The sequence below is a fragment of the Priapulus caudatus genome, unplaced genomic scaffold, assembly GCF_000485595.1.
Source record: "Priapulus caudatus unplaced genomic scaffold, Priapulus_caudatus-5.0.1 Scaffold542, whole genome shotgun sequence".
NCBI lineage: Eukaryota > Metazoa > Priapulida > Priapulimorpha > Priapulimorphida > Priapulidae > Priapulus > Priapulus caudatus.
In genome coordinates, this window is record NW_014577603.1 from 65,702 (window position 1) to 72,499 (window position 6,798).

General features: G+C 48.3%; 1 pseudogene; it reads left to right on the plus strand.

Annotated features, from left to right (window-relative positions):
• The window catches only part of LOC106811463, a 17,427-nt pseudogene that overhangs the window by 4,753 nt on the left and 5,876 nt on the right, over positions 1 to 6,798 (plus strand).

Sequence of the window (6,798 nt, forward strand, 5' to 3'; positions counted from 1 at the left end):
TGTACGCGCGTGTGTATGTATATGCGTACGTGTACGCGCGTGTGTATGTATATGCGTACGTGTACGCGCGTGTATATGTGTATGCGTGTGAGTGGTTGGATGCGTGCTTTCGCGCGTGCGTCTGTGCACGTGTGCCAGTGCGCGTGCGCGCGTGTGTGGTCTGTGCATGCGCGCGTGCGTGTGTGCATGCGTGTGCTTGCGTGTACGTGCGCGCGTATGCAAGTACCTGTGCGTGTGCGTGTGCGTTCGCACGTGCGAGCGTTCGTACGCGAGTGTGCGTGAATAGATCGATGATATAGTTACTAACCTTGAATCCTATATCGCTAAGCTAGATAATTCGGGCTGACGTCACATGTTTCTGACCGTGGTTACGGCTTCAGACGTACACCGTCGATCGCATGGTGGCGGACTCTGCCGGCACGGCAACGGCTTACCACTGCGGCGTGAAGGCAAACTACGAGACAGTAGGCGTCGACAGCAGCGCCATCTACAGCGATTGTAACTCAACGTTCGGAGCCGAAGTGGACTGTATTATTCAGGTTATAATCATGATAAACATAATATAGATAAACATAGATAAACATAATATCAGGAGAATATGCGAACTTCGATTCGTCTGCGACCGCCGCCCTCTCATTGTCGCGATTCGTTGAGGTCATCCCACTTGGTCGTATGCTGTACACGATCTTTGATCGTGGTCAAGGTATATGTAGCTCCTTGATCGTGCTGATTGCTTCATTGTCTTTCTTGCCACCAGTGGGCGCAGGCAGAGGGTAAGTCGACGGGTTTCGTGACGACTGCTAGGGTGACGCACGCGAGTTTGGCACCGCTGTACGCTCACTCAGCGTCGCGCTACTGGGAGAGCGACTACGACAAACCGGACAACGCCAGCGCCTGCAAGGACATAGCCTCACAGCTGATCCAGAACACGCCAGGCAGGAATATACAGGTAAGAGAACGACGCCGAGGTGATGATGATGATGATGATGATGATGATGATGATGATGATGATGATGATGACGCCGATGATGATGATGATGATGATTATATGACGATGATGATGATGACGGTGACGATGATGATAACGGCGATTAGAATGATGACAGTGACGATGATAACAGTGATGATTCGAATACCTATAGCAATGATTGCTAGGGATGACGATTAGCCAATGAGAAAACCCACAACCGGTACGTTGACGATGACGGCGACAGAGGTAACCATGGAAACGATATATAATTCCTTACGTATTCAGGTAATTCTTGGGGGTGGTCGACGGGCGTTCCTCCCCAACACGATCACTGACCCTGAATATCCGGACAGGACGGGGCGACGCGTGGACGGTCGTGATCTCACCAGGGACTGGTTGGAAGGAAAATCAGGCACCACGGCGCGCTATGTGTGGGAGAAGGCTGCCTTTGATGCAGTGAATCCGGATGAGACAGACTACCTGCTGGGTAAGCCATGCGGGCCGCCGCGTCGCCACAGCACGGCGTGTCACGCTATTTCCCACGGTGACCATCTTCGATAGATAGTAGACAGGTGGTTACGTTATCGTATATATATATATCAAGAGCATATAAAGAAGGTATATACCTTCTTTATATGCTCTTGATATATATGTAACGCAGCTGGTTTCACCATAGCTTATTAATTACTGTTAGTTTGGGCATGAGGCCGTGCGGGTCCCAACCCTAACCCTAGCACTAACTATAAACCTAATTAATCTATCTAATAATTAATAATTAATAACACACCAGAATCTGGTGATAGCTATTGAGCGCCTACCGCAGAAGAGGCAGCATAAGCACATAAACACAAGGATTTGCATGGGCCTGGTTATAGACCTATCTGAAGCCGTCCACGACGACCCCTTTGGTGACCCACGGCCTTTCACTCGCCGGCTTCAAACTTTCAACAATCAGTCCTTAGAATTTAACTCGTGCACCAGCACTACCGACGATTTTCCAGAACGCGCTATCGTACAGCGGAAGACAGGCTTATGACACAATACAAATACTTTAATTACTTTAAGCAAATACACACATGTGTTATTACTTGGTATATATATATATAATTAAGAATATTATCGATACTTATTACATTCTCATTATGCGCTTTTTTTGTAGGACTCTTTGAAACCAAGTCGACATGAGATATGTAGTTAGGAGGGAATTCGGAACATACACGCGAGCCGAGTCTGCGAGATGACAGCGAAGGCGCCATCAAGATCTGAGGAAAAACCCGAACGCTTCTACCTATTCGTCGAAAGTATGTAATACCTGTTCAGGGCAAGGCCTCCGAGAGAGAATAAGGGGCAACAGATGAGAACGAGAGAGAGAGGAGAGGAGAGAGAGCGAGAGAGAGAGAGAGATGAGAGAGCGAGAGAGAGAGAGAGAGAGAAGCGAGAGAGAGAGAGAGAAGAGAGAGAGAGAGAGAAGAGAGAGAGAAGAGAGAGAGAAGAGAGAGAGAGAGAGAGAGAGAGAGAGATGAGAGAGAGAGAGAGCGCTGCGTTAGATATTAGAGAGATGTGAGTAGATGGATAGAGAGAAAGAAAGGAGAGAACTGGAAAGGGATAGAGAGGAGGAGAGGCAGAGAGCAAGAGAGAGAGAGAGAGAGAGCGAGACAGACAGACAGAGAGAAAGAGATAGAGAGAGAGAGACACCACACACGCGCGCACGCAGGCACGCACGCACGCACGCACACACAACTACACACACACAACGCACACACCACACACACACGCGCACGCACGCACGCCGCACGCCACATAGGCGAAGCCGTATTTATTTTATATATTCTTAATTTATTTTATATATTTTTCTAGTTATATATATATCATTTAGTATAATTTATTCAAGGCGGAATTTATTTAAGGCTAGTCTATTGGGACGGAAGTATGTATTATACACTTTTACATTAATGGCATTTTTAATTCTGCTCTCCGCGGCACGAACGCACGTACGCGCCGCGCGCTGAGCCGCAATCGCATTATATTGTAACGGAGTCAGGCAATGAACTAAATCAGTCCTTTAACTTGACTGCTGGCAGAGGTGTGGCTGTTACTTCTAGACAGTTCCCAGCGATGGCAGCTGACGCTAGCCATGGTCATTGCTGCGACATATGCGGCGGGCCGTTGTCAGAAACGAAAATTGTCTTCAACATTAAGTCTTAACACTAACTGTTTCTCGTAGATCGTGACAGAACGCTGCGAAGTTACGAGAATGAAAAATCGTAGCAGATTTCAATGCATAACGATTAAGAACAAAGTGATGCGACGACGTCTAGGAGAAATTGTTAAGTTAAGTACTAATGTTAAGACTAAATTTTGTTTCTGACAACAGCCCCAGGCTATTTTTTATCTGGGCAATTGACCGTGACAGCCCATTGAAGGACAAGGGGTCGGGAGCCCCAAGAAGCTCTTGCAGCTTCGTGTCCCAATCTTGCAATCACGTTCTCCACCCCACAGGAATACTGCGATCGTTCCTTGGTGTACAGCACGACACTAGTACGTCGTTATTAGTAATGTCACAATGTGAGATGTTGTTTAAGGAACAGCTCTACGGTGTTGGCACGCTGAGCGAGCTCGTGGAAGGCGCCCCCGTGTGCAGACTCGTTCTTATGCAGTGAATTTCGTTTAGGCCTGGATAATTCTCCTATTATCTCGCTCTTGATAATAGTGACTGACTTGCCCTGCTTGATACTCACGCAGTCCACGCAATCTTGTATCATGTCTCTCTGGATACTCACGCAGTTCGCACGATGGAAATGCGTACTGGTTAACGTAATGTTAATGTAATGTAATGTTTGAGAAATACGGCATTGTCTACTGCATGCGTGGTCATGGCATCTCTCTAACGCGTAACGGGTCTTACTGCATTTACTTCTCGGCTTACGAACGCGTATATGCAATAGCGAAACGAGGACGAGAAACAATGGCCCCCGGACATGTCGTAAAGAGGTCGAGCTGGAGTTGCCTCGCAGCAAGATAGATATTATACTCCGCTATACGCTCTCTCCTGATTTAATCTCTATGTCTTGCAGCAAAGATATCCTATATATATAAACTTTCTATGATTGTTTATCTCTATAATAATGTCTTGCGACAAAAATATCCGTTAAACACTGTCCATTTTTCACTGTCTAGATTGCAGCATATATAGCATATATAGCTTTCCTACATATAATGTCAATAGTGCACCCATCACGTATTAAGCAATAGTTTTCCATGTAATATATATATATATATAATATATATATATATATATTGTTTATTAGTGTGATTCTTTTATATCTCGCAGCAAAGATATCCCGTATACACTGTCTATTCGTGGTGATCTTATGTGGCAGGCAGTAACATTGATATAGCACATCACGCCAGCCTTGCCAAGCACGCCATCCACGAGTGCTGGCGCTCGACGACGCAGTGATTTACAGCGCGCCACCTAGTGAAGCGAAGCAGACACGCTGCTGGTGGTGTCGGCCGATCATTCTCACGTGTTCAGCATCGGCGGATATCCGTATCGCGGTTTGCCAATATAGGTGAGCTTCATCCGCTAGAGATGGGAGTGGGAAGAGTTGGGGAAAGCGAGCATGGAGATAGATAGAGAGAGAGACAGAGGGGAGGAGAGGAGGAGAGGCGAGAGAGAGAGAGAGAGAGAGAGAGAGAGAGAGAGAGAGAGGGAAAGAGAGAGAGAAGAGAGAGAGAGAGAGAGAGAGAGAGAGAGAGAGAGAGAGAGAGAGAAAGAGAGAGAGAGAGGAGAGAGAGAGAGAGGAGAGAGAGAGAGAGAGAGAGAGAGAGAAAGAGAAGAGAGAGAGAGAGAGAGAAGAGAGAGAGAGAGAGAGAGAGAGAGAGAGAGAGAGAGAAAGTCACAACAGAGGAGAGCGAGCGAAAAAAGAAGAAAAGAGGACGAGATAAATAAAAGTATAGACAACAGGAACAGAGAGAGAGAGAAGGGGGGAAGGAGGATCGAGACGGAGGACGAGGAAGACGAGGAAGAGGAGGAAGAAGAGAGGGGAGGTGGTGGAGGAAAGAGAAGGAAGAGGGATGGGAGAGCACGACGTAGTGCTTGTAAGTAATTTGATCATTGTCGTCGGAAACATCCACCAGTGTTTCGTTGCAGATGTGTTTCTCCGCAGGTTTTGCGAGATCCTTCAGACAAGGATGACCTACCATATACGATCCTCACATATGGAAACGGACCCGGATTCAAATCGAACCACACGACACCGTACGGTCGAGAGGATATCACACATGTCGCCACTGGTCAGTGCAGCATATATATATACGCATTACAGACACACGCAAGCGCACACGTAACACATGGACAACGAGCGTATACCGCAACGACGGCACGCACAGACGCTTTCACGCACGCACACATGCACGCAGGCACACACGCACGCACACATGCACGCAGGCACACATGCACGCACACATGCACGCACACATGCACGCACACATGCACGCAGGCACACAATGCCACGCAGGCACACATGCACGCACACATGCACGCACACATGCACACAGGCACACATGCACGCACACATGCACCACACATGCACGGCAGGCACACACAGCAGGCAATAAGCCCCCTTTTTTAACAAAACCAGCAACCGCAACAGCAGCAGTATACAAGAATGTAAATATGTTACACAGGTTATACTGTTGTGTTCCTGTTTACTTTCATATCATTTTGACGTCGTCGTCACGATGCGCCAAATATCTCAAACGCGATATCGTGGCGCCATCTGGCGGGAACGGAATGTGTCAATCCGTGCGTAATATCTTCGCGGCATCATCTGCAGACGCCAACTCCTACGTGCAGGCGTCTGCCGTGCCGCTGACGGAGGAGACGCACGGGGGAGAGGACGTGGCCGTGTACGCCATCGGACCCATGGCGCATCTACTTCACGGCACATTCGAACAAATATCATCGCACACTGTGCTCGGCTACGCCGCCTGCATAGGTAAGATGATTATGTCCGAGAGAGGGCGCCTTGTGACAGTGAGTGAGCGGTATGCGTGATTTCCTTTTTCCTTAAGGGCCGGACACACCAGGCGATGCATCGCCCGATGGCCATCGCCGCAGTCGTGACACACAGGCGATTTCATCGGGCGAGTGGCATCGCGGCAGTCGTGACAACACACAGGCGATTTCATCGGGCGATGCCCGATCTTGCGGCGCGCAGTGCGCTTGGCTGATGAACTCTGATGTCTGATGAATTTGTAAATCGGGCGATGTTATCGCGGTCGCGGACACACCAGGCGATGCATCGGGCGATGCCACGCCGATGGCATCGGGCGATAATATCAAAACGTATTGATCTGTGGGCGATGCCATCGGCCGATGGCATCGGGCGATGCATCGGCGGCGATTGAGTGGACACACCAGGCGATTTTCACGCCGATCCCATCGGCCGATGGCATCGCCTGGTGTGTCCGGCCCTTTAGTAGATAATCAAGAACATAGGGCTCTAGTGAGCGCTGTCATTGGTTGATACAAATCACGTGCCTCAAAACTCCTGTTGCCCTAACGAGAGCGGTACGAGGAAAGCGCTTGTGATCACAGGCAACTTGGAGCGTTTCAATAAAATATAATGCTAAATAAATACGAAATCTATTACTACAACGTCTTAAGTTTCTCTACTCTCTTTCCCTATTATCCGACAATTTCCTGTAAATGCCGTCAAATGCTCATCTGCAACAGACGCTGGCCGCCGCACGCCAACTGCTGCACACTGACACATAAATATATAAATAAATATATACTATATATTTATGTGTCAGTGTGCATC